This window comes from Pseudopipra pipra, chromosome 2 (genome assembly GCF_036250125.1).
Source record: "Pseudopipra pipra isolate bDixPip1 chromosome 2, bDixPip1.hap1, whole genome shotgun sequence".
Classification (NCBI taxonomy): domain Eukaryota; kingdom Metazoa; phylum Chordata; class Aves; order Passeriformes; family Pipridae; genus Pseudopipra; species Pseudopipra pipra.
The window spans coordinates 21,132,231-21,150,347 of NC_087550.1; the positions used below are offsets into that span (position 1 = coordinate 21,132,231).

The 18,117-nt window shown below is 37.5% G+C and overlaps 2 protein-coding genes across 4 annotated transcripts in view; one reads left to right on the forward strand and one right to left on the reverse strand.

Annotated features, from left to right (window-relative positions):
• CMSS1 (cms1 ribosomal small subunit homolog) overlaps window positions 1-18,117 on the forward strand; it is a 222,489-nt gene that overhangs the window by 32,510 nt on the left and 171,862 nt on the right. The window lies entirely within an intron of this gene.
• Window positions 1-18,117, reverse strand: part of FILIP1L (filamin A interacting protein 1 like) — a 187,638-nt gene that overhangs the window by 30,741 nt on the left and 138,780 nt on the right. The window contains exon 1 of one of the 3 annotated variants that reach the window (XM_064644278.1): window positions 4,765-5,082. The exons of the other annotated variants lie outside the window; for them this stretch is intronic. The gene's annotated coding sequence lies outside the window, so the exon portion shown is untranslated. Of the gene's footprint in view, window positions 1-4,764; window positions 5,083-18,117 lie in introns of those variants that run through there. 3 annotated transcript variants of the gene reach the window in all.

Genomic DNA, 18,117 nt, shown 5'->3' on the forward strand with positions numbered 1-18,117 from the left:
TGTTTGGGAATATGATGGGTGACATTAGTTTTGGGTAGGCCAAGCTCAAAAGTAATAAAACTTCCTAGTTTTCTTCATAATTAATGACTGATAGTTATGTAAACTGTACCAAAAATTATTAAATCCATAGAAAGTTGACAGAATTCAGTCAGCTTAACCTTAACTCTTAGATGGTTTTGTCTATGTTCTGAAATCCAGTATGTAACTATGAGTGCATTACTTCCATTTTTGGGGGGGGTGTTTCATGGTAGTACCAACATGCTGCTTCATTTCAGTTTTAAAAATTTTTCCTCATTTGGAAATGCTCTCATTGCAATGGTTGCTATGCAAACACTAGATAAGCTTTGTGTCTGATAAAAAATGACAAAGTTTTAAATCAACTCTCTGCAATGAATGTGAAAGAAAATGCTTTGAGTATTAGGTTTACAGCAGATTTTAAGAGCTCTGTCATTTCTTTGAAGTGCAATTGTTGTTTTCCTTCCCAGGCCTTTGGAAATCTGTAAAGGATAATGAAGCCTGATGCATTGTTTCACATCCTTGAAATTTATGCAAGATTAGTGTTTTTCTTGTCAGGAGTACTTTTTTCCTATCCATGTTTTCAGTCATGTTCACTGGAGCCTTGTCTACCCTACCTGACATATGTCTGCAAAGGTTTGTTGAACCTCGGGTGTGAGCAGGGAGGTGGTTGTGGGCTTTGGTTTCTCAGCTTCTCTGAGTATGCATGGTGAAGCAAAATGGCTCAAGTTCTGCTTCTTTACCTGAGCAGCCACTCTCTGGTGGTCACCTGCCCAGCATGAGGCTGTAGTCAAGCAGTTGTGTTACATCATCATCATGTGAACAATGAGCTGTAGCAGAAAGGGTGACTTCTTCAACAGGTACAAAGTACACGCATTTGTTAACTGGAATGACCAAGGCTACAGGGCTTTTGAGTTGTGCTGAAATGTTGTCTGGCAAGCTTAGTGTGACCTTTCACCACAAAGTTTCCATATAGTTATGAAAGGAGGGTTATACAATGCTGTTGCTAGGTATTTTCTCAGCTAACCCTTATTGCGTGAACATTCACCTCTCCATTGTCAGCTCAGTTCTGTCGTTCTGGTGAGGAGGCAGTGCTTTGGGAGGTGTTTTTTCTATTGTTTTTAACTGGCAGCTACAGACTGCCTCAGAAAATCTTCAAACATATTTTCCTAGAATTTGTAAACACTTTTCTCAAGTGAGCTGTGAAAGCTTGAGCATGCTGCATTGCTGCACTGGTGTGAGTGCAATTATTGAACTTCCAGAAACAACATGGTGCACTGGATGTGCAATCAAAGTGCATTTTATCTTGCTGACAGAAAACACAGTAAACCTCAAAATCAGTATAATGTACTGAGAGGTGTTAAGAGTCAAAATGCCCATTACTTCACTTAAATGACAAGACTGGGCACTATATTTAGAATTTTTCAGCGATGTCTGTTACCTTCTTGGAGCCAAGTAATACAGTTAGTGAATGATTGAATTAACTAAGCTTTCAACTGCATCAAAAAGCTCAACCTAAACCTCAAAGGTGCCATGGCAGAATCCATTCAATATGAGAAAACCAAACCTAAAGAATTAAAAATTATTGATGAGGAATAGTTTCTAAGTTCAAATCAACTTGATGACAGGCTGAAGTATTAAGGCAAACTATTCATGAGACAGAACTAAAGTTTTATGCGATGTTTTTTAAATATATGGCTTCCTACATAGAAAACTCCTTAGGATTCTCTGACTTAAATATTTTAATTGTTTTTTTAATTAACTGTACTCAGGTAATACCACATCCAGGATTTGAGAAAAGCTGCTTGCAGGAGGGGTCCAGAGGAGCAGTGATTGCTCACTTGCCCATGCCAAACTACACATGGTGAAGAATTTTTACTGAAGAAAAATACCAGTCTTTTAAGAACTGCCACAGAGGAGACACTCGCTGGGAATAAAACCAGGCTGTTTTTTTTTATCCCATGACAATAGCAAATTTGGTAATTCATCATACTATTAGATAACTAATATAAAAATGCTGTTACTCAGCACAAATGAAGAAATAATTTGATTTTACTAGTACTGATGGGGAATAGAAACTAAGTTTAAGCTAGATCCCATGGTCTACTGGATCAAATCTCTAAAAATTCTGCTGTCAGCAGATGTTTGTCAGTGGAGGAAAGGGAAGTGACGGGAAAGGAACAAAGGGTCAATGCAGTTTAATAGGAAGTTGACTTTCATTTTTGGAGGATATATTTGTTCTTAAAATGCTTTCACGTTGGATGTTGTGAGAAATTACTATAAAAAGAAATTTAAATTAAGAAATATAGTTTAGAGTGCATTATGTGATAATTAATTTTTTCACTATCTCCTTTTACTGTTAATTAACACAAACTTACATTTTAATCTCTTAAATTTAGGAATGCCTATCAATTAATACTCAATACTGTTAAGAACAAAGTAGTCTAATACTGGGGCGAGGGGCATGGGGGGACAGGGGCACACACAGTAGTGAGACAGTTTAATCATTATACCTCAGTCTAATTATTTTGGAGTTTTACCAGTAGAAGTGAGAGCAAACTTGGCTCTATCAAGTGAAGAATGTTTTCCCTTTCAATCTAAGGAAGACAGATTACGGGAAATAGAGTTCTGGCTTTTGATAGCTGTTATGATTTGTATTAGGCTAGCAGTATTTGCAGTACAGCTGGTACCTTAAATACTGCTAAAGCAGTAATTAATGATAAAAAGTTACCCTTCTCTGTCGGATTTGTAGGAGCTGAAATAGTCTCTTACCTAGGGGTAGGCTTTTTTTCTTTTTCTGCTTACTGACTTTATCAAATTTGTATGTTTATTGTCTGTGTAGCATTTCTATTTCTATTTTTTCTTCAACATACTGTAGTCCTTCAATTCAGTCCCTTCTCCTCAGACACACTTTTTGAGGACTATTACTTAACTTCAGTTTGTAACACATCTTTTCATAAAGGAGCTAACTTTTCCACTTTTTAACTTGACACTGGATATTTGTGAAACTAAGTAATTGTTTTAGAACTGCTAGGAAATACGTTGCAAGTCTGCGGATAGGACAGAATAGCGAGCAGAAAACTTTTTAAGGAGCTTAGGATACTGGTCTGGAGTATTGATTTTCTGCTATAAAATTATATTTGTTCTGGTTGCTAGGATTCTTTTCATTCTGCATATACTATACAGTGTCCTTTCCCTTATTCTACAGCAAGGCAGACTCGAGGCATCAACAGAGGTGTAAACTTAGCTTGTCGCAAGAAAGATCATGCTGGAAACATGGATGTGACTTTTATCTAAATGCCAAGGTTAATAATACACAAATACCTGAATTATCTTTGAAACGAAATGTCTGTCTATATGTTTATATTTTTAGAAGCATGTAGAAAATAACTGCTTAATATTTTCTTATTGTTTAAAGCCAAAAAAGTCACGAAAATATTCACACGTTATTTTGAGTTAGCCTCTAAATCTGTGTATGCATGATACTACAACAATGCATATGATTGTATCAGCTTTGATTTTTCTTAAACATGTACTTGAATAGGGATTTTGCAGGATTTAAAATATCAAATTAAGGGGAAAAGAGCCCTTTCTGCTGTCCTAACGTTTCATGCTGATTTAATTTAATATTAAGGAAAATGAAAACATACGATAAAAACATGTTTCAAGAAGAGTTTGAGTTTGAAGGTCTTAAGGAGTCTAAATTTCCTAATATTTTAAATTACACATAAGACTTTGGAGAGCAGTGTTTAGTAGTTTGAATCTGCAAGTAGGACAGTACAAATGACTTAATTGCAGTTGTTCCTATAAAGAAGGATTTGACAGGGTTTGGCCCTTAATCAAGGGAGAGGACAGTGTAATTTTGTGTGCTATGCAGGTGTGAGTTATAAACATACTAAGGTCTAATCTTTCAAGGTGCTTAGTGCCTTGTCAGAACTGTTTTTCATTCTCTGTTTTCTGGAGTTAATAAGTGCGATGCTGTTGAGCAGCTTGCAGAATAAGCCTTGAAGAGACCAGTGGATTTTCTGATTTTTTTTAAAGTCTCGTCATGTTTTTGACCAGGATTTAAAGTTTTTTTCATCAAAATCTGACAGTTCAGTTCTCTTGTGGTTTGACACTTGCACACAAAACACAGAAGAGGGAAGCAGTGTGTAGGAGTTGAAAAGTTTGTTAGTAATTAAACTAGTTACAACTGTGGTTTTTTTTTCAGACATAGCAAAATCTTATTGCAAAGTAATGTTTGTGGCAATTTATACATCACTCTGTAAACTACGGTAGAAGTTGTTCAAAAGTATAGTAAATGCTTAGAGACATATGTGCATACATGTCTACTAATATATAGCATATGCATGTAAATACAGCATAAAGAGAGGCAGTAGCTCTACCTAATATATTACAATACTGTTGGACTCTTTCCACAGCTTTAAATGCAGTCATGATTTTATCCGACCATTTGGAAAGTGTGTGTAATTCATAACTCCCTCCTTCTTTAACATTAAATTAATTCCTTGCCTGTTGGCTCTGTAGGAATTGTTTAAAATACAGTTTGTAATGTTTGCAGTAGTCACCCTATATCTGAGCAACCAGACATCTTCTAGACCTCCTGGTGCTGTTCTGGGGTATTTCATTGTTTCTCAGTCCTCACCCCTTTTTTTTAGGAAGCAACTTTTTTAGAAAGTATCTCAATAGGAAAAAGCAAGAAGCGCCAGTGCTTGCCAGAAGAAGCTTGCTTCCCACCCTCTCCCTTACCTTGCGCTCCTGGACTATAGAACTCCTGGGTCAGCTATTGCTCCATGGTGCGGGGCGCTGAGCTGTAGCATCAGGGATGTGAGCATTCCAGCAGTCCCACTAAACAATGAGAGATAGGCTCTTTGCATGCCCCAAGCCTATGGAGCATTACGTCATTGCCTTGCCATATAAGGCGCTCTGTGTTGTGCAGACTCGTCGTGTCTGACTCGTGTACTTCAGTGATAGCCAGGGCTTGGAAAGCTTGTTAATGTGTTCTGGCTCCAGCTGACGCTCAGGACTGTGTGAAAAATTTCATTTGTCTACCAGTTCATGGCCAAGAAGAATGTGCGGAAGGTTCGGGTTAGGGCAGTTCCTTTCTATTACTGATAATAAGGTCGTTAGCAGTTGTTAGCTGATTAGGTACAGTGTTTTCCACTCAGACTCGCAGCCTAAAATTCGAGAAAGGAAAAATTCAATCCCAGGTCATCTTCTTTAATTAGTTGTTCTAAGGGAGTTTTTCTGTTTTTCTTTCCTTTTTTTTTTTTTTTTTTTTAATATGACAAAAAATGTGACTTTAGCTGAACTCCTCTGAGGGGGATATGAACTTCGAGCCTTCCTTTTTTTTTTCCTTCTGTAAAGAGTCGGGGTCCTTGGAGGATAGTATTTTATTTCCTGATGATGTAACTACAAAACAATTCTCTAAGTGATGATGGGAAGGCCAGATGAAATCTGATTTTTTTTTTTCTCTTCAATGTTTTTTCTACAAAACCCTTTCCTTTTTCGTATGTTTGTGTTTCAGCTAACACAATTAAGCAGTCCAAGCAACTATTTTTAGTAAGGAGGTCTTAAAGAAATGAGTCATTTGTTTTAATATTTAGGAAAGAGGCAGGAAGCCAAAAAGTAAGATTTAGATTGAAGAGCTTAAAATGTATCTCTTGTATTCCCTGTCCTTTGGTGTACACCCTGAATAAACATTGAGAACACAAGGAAGAAATACTTGAAATGGGCACAAAATTTGTTGTTGAAATTCCACTAAGGGTAAATGGGAGTCAATGGAATAAACTCCTTTTGTGTTGATGGGTAAATTAGACCATGGAAAGGCATTCTACACTACTAGACTGCAGAATGTTAAAGTAGATGCATCCACAATTCATTTATTTGCACCACTTGAATTTCAGTCTTCAGATAAACTTCGGTATGGCTTAAACTGTCCTACTGCCTTCTTTTTGTGACTTATGTCCTACTAGAACATAATGCTAACTTAAGGCAATTTACTTATTTGGGGGTGTTGTCTGTGGGTATGAAGACAAATGGTGATTAAACTGTTTGCATTTCGTTAACAAGACAGACATCTTTTAGCTACTTTGCACATATTTACCCCGAGTGTAGCCTGAAAATTATTCTTTAGCTGGAAAATTCCAGGCAACCCTTCCCACTGCTCCTAGGTAAAGACTTCCTCAGCACTGTGCTGCTTATGTGTATGGGTGATCCCTCTTTGTAAATTTGTGTGGAAGTTGGGATTTGGGTGCTTGATCAAAAACTTCCAAGCCTATTTAACAGTGCAGTACTGTATACTAACCCTTCCAAAATTGTTTTGGAGATAGAGAAATGTCTTATTTGAAGACAGCAGTGGACAGACCGGGATAATATTTTATTTGCTATTCCAGGAAGATTTAATAATCAAATCCAAACAAAACTAGAATAACCTTTAGCCCAAATTGGCCTATTCAGTCACTTGGCTAATGTTTTTGGAAACTAACATTTTGTCTATTTTTTCTCAAAACTATCTGTGTATCATTTGAACTACATAAAAGGTCATCCAGGTGACCTTGGTATGGGGAATATCTTCAGCTACAAACTCACCCTTCCTGTTGGGACTCTGTTTAGAGACAGGACAACTGCAGGTGCAAGGTCCTGTCTCAGGGCAGGCTGTGGAGATACTGCTGTGTTCAGTTCTAATTTGCAGAGGGTGTCAGGTAAGTTACTGTGTGGAAGGGAGCTAGGGGGTTGATGTGGATGCATTCTTTTTTTACATATATGTTTGTGTATGCAAGCGTACGAATGCTTAGAGTGAAAACTACTGTTTCTGTATTTTACTTGGGTTTTTTTTCTTTCCTTCCCTTTGCAATTGTTTTGTTTTTCTGCATCTTCCCCTTCACCTACACACACCCTATTTCTGTAGTCTGTATGAAAATTGCCTGCATTTTTGTCCTCCCACATGAAACAGTTGTTTTAGGCCATAAGCAGCTTTGAAGAAGAGGACTTCTCAAAAGCTGGTGGTCAAAAATCCATCCTTGCAGTCCAGTTCTGTTCTGGAGTTGCAAGGAACGCAGCTCAGATAGTGCTGGTGATAAGTTTATTGGCAGTCTGGGAGCAGGGAGTAGGGAATGCAAGTCCTCCTGTTTATAAGTCTGTGTTTACATCTGGGGATGGCCCAAGTATGAACTTCTAGTTTCTTAATTAATTCTCCTCTGCAATACAAAAGTGCACATCTGTGACCTTCTGCAAACCAGCTTTATCGAAGAGAATCAGCTGAGTGTGTAATGACCTGACTTCCTTCTCTTATGCTGTCACAGCTTAAAGGATAGAGTACAGTATTATTCCAAGTCCTGTTAAGGAATATATGATTAAAAATTCCAAATTTTGAATTACTATAACACGAAAAGCTTATTTATATTCGAGGTAATAAATAGAGTTGCAGAGAAGCCTTCGTTTACTGCTTTTTCACAGTGTCTTCCAGTATCTGTAGGTGGAATCCTGGCACTGGTGAACTGTACCAAAGAGAAAAAAAACCCCTTTGAGCAGGCAGCTATTCCTGCCTCATTCTCCATTGCTCCCTGAAAATGAATTCTGTTTCCTTAGTTACTAGACATAGTTTTGCACGTACTTGGTGTATTTGCATGTATTGTGACAGCGAAAGAAACTGAATTTGTAGAAATCAGAGACCAAATGAAAATCTTGTTAGATCATTTGGTTCATCCCCTGACAATGCAGGGCTGCTCTCTGCAGCCTGCTTTCAGTGACTTCTGTCTAGTCTCTCTGCTTATCATTTTGTGTTGTTATTTGTGCCCATGTTCTCTCAGGATTTTACTTGAAAAAAATAGAAACTGGAAAGATGGAAGACTGTACGAGGCAAGGAAAAGAGGGGATAAATGAGCTAAAAGACTTTGAGGCAATTGTTTAGACTTCATCTTAAACTATCTGAATTCCTCCCATTACTTCCATCGTTAAACTACTTCTCTTTCCTTTTTCTTCCCATGGCAAGTCACAGCAGCAGTTCCAGTGTCCTTAAACCCATAACCTATCTATTACAGCATTTGACCCCTTCCTTTGGCCATTTTGTATCTAAGATAAATAAAGGAAATTAGAACTTGGGCCTCAGTTCAACAAAGCACTTAAAACATAGCCCTGTGTGTTTTTGTTGAAAAAGGAAAGGACTTCAGCAGAACTCTGATTTTAATGATATATTGAAATGCTTGGCTAAATCAGGCTCTTGGTCCCATTTACCTCATGCAGATATTGTTGAAGCTTGAGTTTTTGAAATTCTCCCTGGGCTCTAAATCTTTAGGCTACTTTTGTATTCCTAAAATAGAAATCTACAGAAGTACCCATGCTGTCAAAGATTTTATTAGAATTTTACATTACTTAAAACTTTGCTTTTTTAGAGGTGGTGTGCTTAAGTTTTGCATGTGATACCTGATGAACTGAAACATGCAGGATTGACAAGTTGAATTTTAATGCCTTGTATAAATGGGATCTGATATTTAATGTTTTAATAACTCATTTGACTCCAAGGATATTTTTCCACTATGTGCTCAGCCTTGTCTCTGAGATCTGTGGGAGTTTTGACATAATTCAGTGGAAGAAAGCTCACTCTAATTATTTCTTGGATTAATAGCATCCTTCAAAATTTTTCTATCCAATTTATTATTTCTCTAAGCATTGTGTTTGATCTCTTAGATTTCATCACTAAAGTGTTTTAGTGGTTTATATCCTGATGTATAGATTAACGTCTGAATATTACAATAAGGAAATATGGAGGCTATTATGGCTTAGTGACAGTCTGAAATGCATTGACAACTCATAAATGCATGTGGAAGGCAAGGGGCAGAAGCAGGGGAAAGTTCTAAAGATAACATTCTTGAGATTCATGTGTCTTTTACTATGGACCACGGACGGAAAGAGATTCATATCTTCATTACGGTGTGTTTTTAATTTTTTTTGGCAGCAGGAAGAAATATTTTCCCAGACTCTCCTATTGTTTGCAGATTCCATTATTCCATTTTTTTGGCAGATACAAATAGAATTCCTAGCCAAATATTGGGGATAATTAGATCCCTTTATGTTGGTCACTGCGTTGGGAAACTGATGACTGCGTCTTTTAACTGCTAATGACTTCTAAGGAGAACTTGCAAGTGCTTCATATCTGCTTGTGAGATGGTTTCCTTTAACATAAGGGACCATGATACGTTTTTATGAAAAGGACATATTTTGCATGGCAGAGCTTACCAAAGATTAAAAGAATTTAATTTTTATACCTTCCCTGAATCTCTATAAACCATATATAGCCAATTAATCTTTTCTCCGTAATGAAATGAGATACTGTTCTTTAGTTTACGAAAACTCTGTATAATAGTGTATTTTAAGGAGGAGTTTGGGACTGAATGTTTCTTTTGTTTGTGATGGGTTCTGCAGTGAGTTTTTTTTTATAACCCCCACCTCTCCCACCCACAAGTGTGCCTGTCTAGTTGGGCTATTTCTGAAGGCATGACAGTCATGTCGGTATTAATGCAATAGCACAACTGAGTTGTAATCATGTGAAGACTGTTGCGATAAGGTACCTTGGAAGATTCTGAATTCCATGTCTGTGGACATGCTTGGAAGTAGAACATATTTTAAATGTCTGTCTTTATTTATTAGACCTCAGAAAAAATGTGTGACACTATGTAATTAGTTGCCTCCTTTTCTTCATCTGTCTCCTTTGAAATTCATTCAAAGCAAGATTCTTTCTGTAGAACTTCAGGGCAACTGTCTGACTGAAAAATTTTGAGCTTCAAGTCTGATTCCACATGAAACCCTGTCTCAGATCTTTTTTATGTGTTAACTTAAGATGTGAATTCAGTCGTTTTATTCAGCGATCAAACCCCTTTCTGAGCAGTTCAGTTCTTGTTTGAATAAAAACTCACGTTTGAGTCAAGCTGACTCAGCTTTTTGCATTGACATGAACTGAACATGGTGCCAGTGGAGGATGCTCCTTTCAAAGGTTTGATGATATGAGGTGAAAAAGTAGCTCGAGTTATTGCAGGTTCATTCAGTTCCTCTGCATTATTCACCATCTCTTCCCTTATGCTTTTCCCCTCGTGGCTGCTTCTTCCTGTGTTGCTGAGCAACGCTGTGCCACCCATGGCTCGGAGTGCAAAGCCCAGCACGCAGGTAAAAGGGATTTGGCATTCAGTGCATTTCTTGCAGGTTGCAAGTTTTACAGGAGCCTCATGAGGCTGTTGCCTGCTTTGAGAGCACAGGCTTGTCAGGCACCCACTGAGGTGACTGCGGTCTTGAATACAGCATAGGAACTGTAAGAAGGCTTGTTAACGCCATTGGGATTATACAAAGAGGAGTACAAAGTTGTCATAGTTTTTTTTTTTCTTTTTAGTGGTTAAGTAGAGAGAATCCAGAATTCAAATAAATCTTGAGTCCTACATTTCATTGTTATAATTCTGTTGAGCAGGCTTCTCTTGCCTCCTACAGATTAACCCAGTGAAAATGTAGCTGTTAAAAAGCTTGTCTGAAAGGGAGTAATGTTGTAAGAGAATGACTGTGGATTCTAAGGAAGGCAAACTTTGCAAAGGGAGAAAACATTTTTTGTTGGGCTGCCTGCAAAAGTAGAGTAAAACACAAGTATGTTCTTGGGCCCAGAGGCCCTTCTTTGGGTTTCTAGATGCTGCATTTAGGTTACAAAACCTATGTAATAACAGACATACTTTCTACTTTGATAAATCCCGCCCGCCTTTGGATTCCTGCATTTAAAAAGGCTTTTCTCATTCTCTGTAACTTCAGTAGCTATACACTAGTCCCTGTTGAAAGCACAGTCCCTCAAGTTATTGGTGATTTCGATACCTGGTCAAGGAATATATATTGAAATAATGCAGAGGCAAGTGTATCCTATACAGGCTGTTTTAGATTGTGGATTCTTAGGGATGTAATGTAACTTGTACAACTTTGATCCCTTTGGGATTCAGAATTGCTGAGCTATCCGATAGATTCATAGTTTAGAAATGTGACTTAGTAGTGCGGTTCAATTCTCTGGTCTGGAAAAGTATTTACAGAATTTCTTGATCTCCTAGTGTGTAGTCACGTGTAGCTCTTTGTGTTAGTCTTGCCCACAGCAGGTACTGTTCAGGGAGTCTCTTGGGCTTGGGGAAATGTATTTAACAGACTCAGACACTCCACAGCTCCAGAGTCTGCAACAAAAATTTCACAAAACCCCTGAGTGAGGAAGGGGAACAAATACAAAAGGGTATTAATTTGGCCTCTTTATGGCAGCTTGCATGAGACATGTCAGCCTTAAGAACCATTACCTTCAACTCAGCAATGCCGTAGATGTGACATATCTGGGAACACTTTTATTGATCTCATGTCTCTGCGTGTTATGTCAACAGGATGGACTATTACTAAGAAAGTCTTTTAAGAGATGAACTCAATGCTTGAATAACCTACAGCTTGCTTCATGCTTGAAAATTGAACTCAAGAACAAAGAAAGTGGTTTAAAGAAATTATCTTCCAGCACTGAAGGAAAGACAACCTTTCCCACTACTTTTTTTTAGTGGGGTTTTTTAGTTGTTGAGTACTTTGTTTTTAATCTGTTTTGTTCAATTACCTATTTTTAATCATAAGGGTGAAGTTTTTATTCCTTTTAACATCATTTCCCGTTGATAACTTAGTTGAAAGCATTCTGACAGAGCATAAATTCTGGCTTCCATTTCCCCTGGTCAATGAACTCAGGAGCTCATAATAGGAAGACTAATATTAATTAGATGAAAGATAGCTACAGTCCATACAAATTGTCTTTATAAAGGGTGTGATCATGATGAACTGTGTAGAGTTGATTAAATACAGTGATATATTGGGTTCTTTCTTGTAGTGATACGATTTCGTATAAATGAAATCTGAAGTGGCATCTTTTGCTACAAAAATCTTATTGTACATTTGATAATTGCTAATAATTTATCTGATAAGCAGACCGTATTGTTAAGAAGAAAGTTAAGCTGATTTCTTAAATGGATATAACAAAATACCATAGACCTTAGTACTCTTAGGTGACTCTACAGAACAAAGATTTAAGCATTGTAAATTTGTTGACCTGTGGGTTGTTCACACACCTCCCCCCGTCTCCTTCCCAGTAAATACATAACTGCATGTATAGGTAAATATTTGTGCAAAACTCTAGCCAGTAGCGAGGACTTGCAGCCTTTTTGTGGAAAATGACACTACTTATTATTTACTTTAATTTTAAAAAGATACATAATGAAATGTCTCCATTCCATGTATAATAAATAGAGGCCTAGAACTAGAAAGCTGCAAAAGAACAAGTATTTTCGGAATTCCTAATGTGTGTTGTATGGGTTAAATAATCCAGTTGTGCACGACCTCTTAGTTTGATTCAAGTTGGCTTTTCCTGCTCTAAGATGTCTGTGTTTTGGGACACGTGAAGTTTGTTAGTTCTTTGCATTTCTGTTTTATTCTGTTTTTCTGGGTTTATTTGTTTTTATTTCAAATTTCCATAGTAGATGGGCAGAGGCTATTCTCACATAAAACAAACAGTCCTTGACTTTGCTGCTGAGTAAAGAGGAGCGAGCGTACACGAATCCAACACTACCAAAACAGGAGTTATTTTGCTAGACACCTAAGATGTGTCCAGAGTGACATAAGGTTATACAGGGCTTGACAAGAATAAACACTTTGAGAGCTATAAAATGCCTTTGACCTCGGGGCTTGGGAACGTAAGTGGAGCCTTAACTTTTAGCTATCTGCGTGTATCTGAATCGAAGCAAGTCATGCCCAAGAGATGTTGCAAAGTGTATTTTGCTCAGTGGTCAGTGTGGTGGGTGGTTACAGTTCTTGGAGCAGTTCTGGTAGGCAGAGGTATCCCTGCAACAGAAACACTCATACCTCAGAGGCTTGTGGAAACCCTTGTTGGTGGCTTTGCTTGTGGAGGGCAGGATCTGAGTGGGAGTGAGTTCTGAAGTGCCTCCAGCCCTTCCAGGAATTACTGTGAAAAGTTTGCATATGCAGTTGTACACAAAGGAGTTGTGGATACTTCTGAACTTTAAGGGATGATGGTTCTAATGGATTTTGATTTCTTCCACTTTTTAGAAGTGACTGAGGGGCTGTTTGTGATACCTGAGCTTCAAATGCTGCACTGGTATGGGTTCCACATGTGTTGATGTCACAGAGTTTGGGTCATTTAACCAAACTTTGTCTCATTACTTTTGCTTCAGTATTGTGGAAAATGCTTTCTTGGAAGCATCTTCTCTGTCTTAGGTACTTCTCAAAAGCAGGAAAGTTGCCCATTTTTGGTAGTGAATTTCTACAGGCTTCAGGGAATAGTATTAATGTAAGTAATACAAAAAGAAGGTGAGAAATCATGTTTGTGGATTCTTTTGCAAGTATAATGATTCATTTCTTTTCATAACTACAGTATAGCAGAGAAACCAAATCACCTTGTGGAGTTGTTTGTTTGGGTTTTTTTTCTTTAACTTCTTCACCAGAAAAGGAGGCTTACATTTGTCAGGTTAGGTTCCAGTTTGTCATGTTGAAAGAAGAAAATTTTTTAGTGAACTATTGGAAGTGGAGGAAGGACCATGTGAAGATGCCAATGTCCAGTGGAGTGAGTGGGAAGGACTGGTTAGAGGCATTTTTAGCTTTCTACTGGAATGTAAGGAGGCTTATTGATTGCACTGTTGTTCCCCTTAGGGAGGTCAGTGGGAAAGGGAAGAGGTCCAGAATCAGGAAGTAATCCACATAGAGTACCAAATGCATGCTTTTCACTTTGACATTAATCTGAGTTTAGAAAGGAAGCTGGCTGTCTTGCTTTTCTACGGGGACTTATCTTAGAAATCTCTTATTTCAGATAGGACCGACTTATTACTGTCAATGTCATGGGCACTGAGTGTAGTGCAAGTGGTCACCTCTTTCACAATGAAGAAAAATGTTCACTTTGTTTTCTAGTAGAGCTCTAGGTTTGGTTTTGGTTTTTTTTGTCTGTCTTCATTCTTCTGACCCTGACATTGTTCTGTCTCTCTCTTCTTAGTAATTTCTTAATTGAGAGTGATTTTACTGAGCTGATAATAGAATCTTATTGTTTTGTTTGTGATTTTTCTGGTGGGTATTTGAATATTTTATATTTGGTGGACTTTTTTTCTCTTTTAAAAAACACTTCTTCACTGATCTGAAATATGAAAGCTGCTATATGTAAAACCCCATCAGGTGACAGTCCTTTTAAAAGTGTTTGTATGTTTTATGACTTCATAGACTGCTACTGTTTCTACTTCACTACTGTTTCTACTTCGATGAACAATGAATGTAAAGGGAATGTGTTTGTGTGCAATAGTTGAATGTCAATCCTAAGTTAAACACTTTCATAACTCTTAAGCTATGGATGTATTGATACAAGTTGGATTTCCATGTATAACTTCTCTCTTTGGAATTGGACAGATCTTGTACGTGTTCTTTTGGCTGATGCTTTTTGATCATGTGTTATTTAAAGTTACTTAAAGAAATATTTTTTGCTTTTGTATTCATAGATACAAGTTGGGAGAGGGTTTTGTTCCATTTTTTGCAAACCTATTAAATTCAAATGAAGTTGGGTTGTTCTAAATGGTTTTTTTGTTTTACTAGTTTGGAAGAAAATTGTGATTCTGTTTTTGGTGTCAGAAAGTTTGTAAAAGCTACAGAGCAAGCAAACCGTAAACAGAGACACAGCTCTGGAGCAGTTGAGTGGTTCAGACTGAAAAGTGTTTGGGCTCCTGAATTCTCTGGTTCACAGTGGGCATGCTCAGATATTTTGTTGCTTCCAAAGTAGTATTACATCATCTTAATTGCAAAGTCACTATGCTATAGCTGTCTGTACATCCAAAAGAGCTCTCAAGTGGGATATAAAATATCTGCATTACATAATCAGAACAAAGCCTTTATTGGTTGATTGTACCCTTAGGGTGGGATGCTGAATGGTGGTTGCATATGGAAGATGTAATCTTGCAGAATTAACCATTTCCTAACCATCCTAGCAACAACTGTGAAGTGAAATAATAGCCTGGGGATAGGATTCGCTTGGGAAGAGTGTAACTAAAGAAAATAAGATTTTAAATTGGTTAAAGGAGTTCATCTTCTTTCTGTAAATGCACTTAAGTGTATTGAAACAAACAGAAAGAACGAGAAGAGTTTTATGGATATGTTTAGAGACTGATTTGCTGAACTTTCACATGGCATAATTACTGTTCTTAATGAATTCAAAGGAGGTAGACCAATTTCCACTCAGACTGTGGTTTTAATTTGTTGGAAAATGATCTGCTTAAAAATACTGGAAAGAAATTTTTTTGGTTATGGAATATTAAATTTGTCTTTCTGAGCTAATCTAAGCACTTTTTACAGTTATTGATTTGTTAAGGGCCATATGTGCAAAATTATTGTTATATGTCTGGTGATTTTAATTGGTCCTGTTCAGAACTGATCTGGTTTTTAGTAAGACCTTTTTTTGTGAAAGGTATAATATGGGGTTTATAGTTCTCAAACTACATGAAAGTGACACCAAAGTTTGGTCTTTTATTGATTGTCGTGGTATTTTGTGTGATCTCAGTCTAGTTTTAGTGAACCCAGATTTCATAAACCTCATATTAAGTAAAATAAATTAAATAAATAGGTAAGTCCCTACTCTGTGGGAAATGAGACCACATTAAAAAAACAAATCAGACAAACAAATACCTCACGTTAAAAATTCTGAGCTTTATGTTATGATGATCTACATGTGATTTCCTGTGTTGTCTTAATGCAGTTTTTGTACATGACTTCAGGGTAAAATTGCACCAAATTTTCAAATAAAGACTTCTAGTCAGCCTTTAGATAGGTGTACTTTTAAATCTGGAAGGTGTTTTTCAGTGAAAATACTGACTGAACCCAAGGCCATGGGTTTTGTTCCTCTCTTCCCTCTTGCCCTGCTCCCAGACTAAATTCAGCACCAGTAAGAGTAATCCATCAATACTGACATCGTTTTTGAGATATATTTGTTGAGGTGTGGGAACTTGTTGGCAACTTCTTTTGTTATTGTGCCTGTCCCAACATGTCCTTAGGAATCATAAATTTGATTTGGTAATTTCATAGAATCCCCCCAGTTCTTCTCCAGACCAGTTCCAGATGGTCAGTGCTCCCATTAAAATCTTGAAACAAGATACTCATTTTGGAAGTGTTGGCCTCAAAATACTGAATCTTTCAAGAACCACTGGGACAAAAGTGTGTGTAATACTGAAGACCCTCAAATGAAAAGCAAGGCATGTACTGAAAAGACAAAAACAAGAGCACACGTAGTGTTATAGGTGTTCTTTGAGCTCCACTGCTCTGGAACTGTCAAGTATGTGCAGGAGTTGCAGGGAGAGAGGCTGCAAACCACTGGTAAACTGAGCAGTGAGTTTACAAGAAAAGAATGTTGGATCACCAGTGTTGATGCTTGGGTAAGCGATTCACAAAAGAATCTTCCATCTGGAAACTGAAAGGAGAGAAAGTTTATTTAAGGTGGCCTTTAAAAAAAAATTTAAAAATTGCTTCTCTGGTACGTGGCTGCAGCTATATATTTTGCAGCATGAGTCATAGATGGCTTTATAGTTCTACATCCCCTTGCATAGGAGGAATAAACTTTGGAGAAGAGGAAGTTAAGAGAAAACAGAAGTGTGAACAACTGCTAATGGTGCTCTCTCTGGCTCCATTCAGTCTGCCATTTCATCCTACTTGAAGGGGGTAATTCAGAGATTCCTTTCTTGGCACATAAGTGGCAACATATGTTTGAAACAGTGAGTGGAAACTGTAGGAAGAAAATGACAGGCATATGGCAGCAGAAGGGCAAGGAAAAATTTGTTGCCCTAACGTTAGCCACATAATTGGTACACTTAACTTCTGAGCGACTGATTTATTTAAAGACAAAAAATTGACGCTCCATTTATTCAGATTTTCTATGCGTAGCCTACATCTTGCAATGCCTTCATAATGTCTCAGCTCTCTGAGGGAGTGGAAGGTGATATGAGAGGTTCAGAGCCTCAGCAAAGGAGTAGAGGGGTAAATCTGGATGCAGATAAACAAACCTACCTTTGCTCATATTCTCATTTTAAAAGAGGAAAAATTGAAAATGTCCTTTATTTTAATGTTCAGTTTTATGCATTCTTTTTTACCATGTTGAGTTAGCACGCATGTTTATGGCCTAATGTTACCTAAGATTTACTGCTTATTGAGAAGAATAGCTGTCCTGGAAACAGGCATCATCTGAAATAGTGTTTCCAGGGTGAAGTACATGCTGAGGTAACCTGCTGACTTAGTCAAAGAAGAGTTTCTACCCACGCATACATCTGTGCACAATTGTAAGCAAAATGCAGTATCTCAAACTCTATGTGATGTGGAGAGAATGTGGGTAGCTCTTTCTGTTCCCTCAGTTAAGTTTATGCCTTGAGTTACATAATTAATTTCAAGGGAGAGTGTTGTTGGGAAGGTCAAGATCAAACCTGGTCCTGTAGAGCTTCTGTTGACATGCAGATTGTGTGTTTAGGAACATACTTTGGCCTGAAGGTGAAAACTCTTCAATCCAAATAATCCCCAAAAAAATGCTTAGGAGGAAAGCAGTCTGTTTTCTTTCTATTGAGAAATAATTAATCAAAACCCTGGGAGAATGTCTCCCACCACATTTGCCTTCAAAAGTGTGGCCTCTTTTTCACAAGAGTGGGGGGGCCCTTGGAGAACTGTAGCTTGGCAACTGATTGGTTGTGTTATGGTGCTTATTCCGTGGGGATCTGAGTCCTCACATGGAAAAGGAAAATCAACTAAACGATATTTTAATTTTAACTCTTCTCTCTGACCTCTTTTGGGTCTGGGATTTTATGGTCTACTGATTTAATTTTGAGATGGTAAGTCTTATGTGAGATTATAAAGAAATACTCATAAGTTGGTTGCATTATGCCAACAAATGTATTATTTTGGGGAGGTGAAGCTTTACCAAACTTAGATTCAGAAAATGTGCAGTGTTAAACTTCTAAAAATAGATAAAAAACCAGCTGTAGCTTTTTTAAAACAAAAAATAAAAACAAAACAGCCTCCATAGTACTCTTCATTAACAAGTAA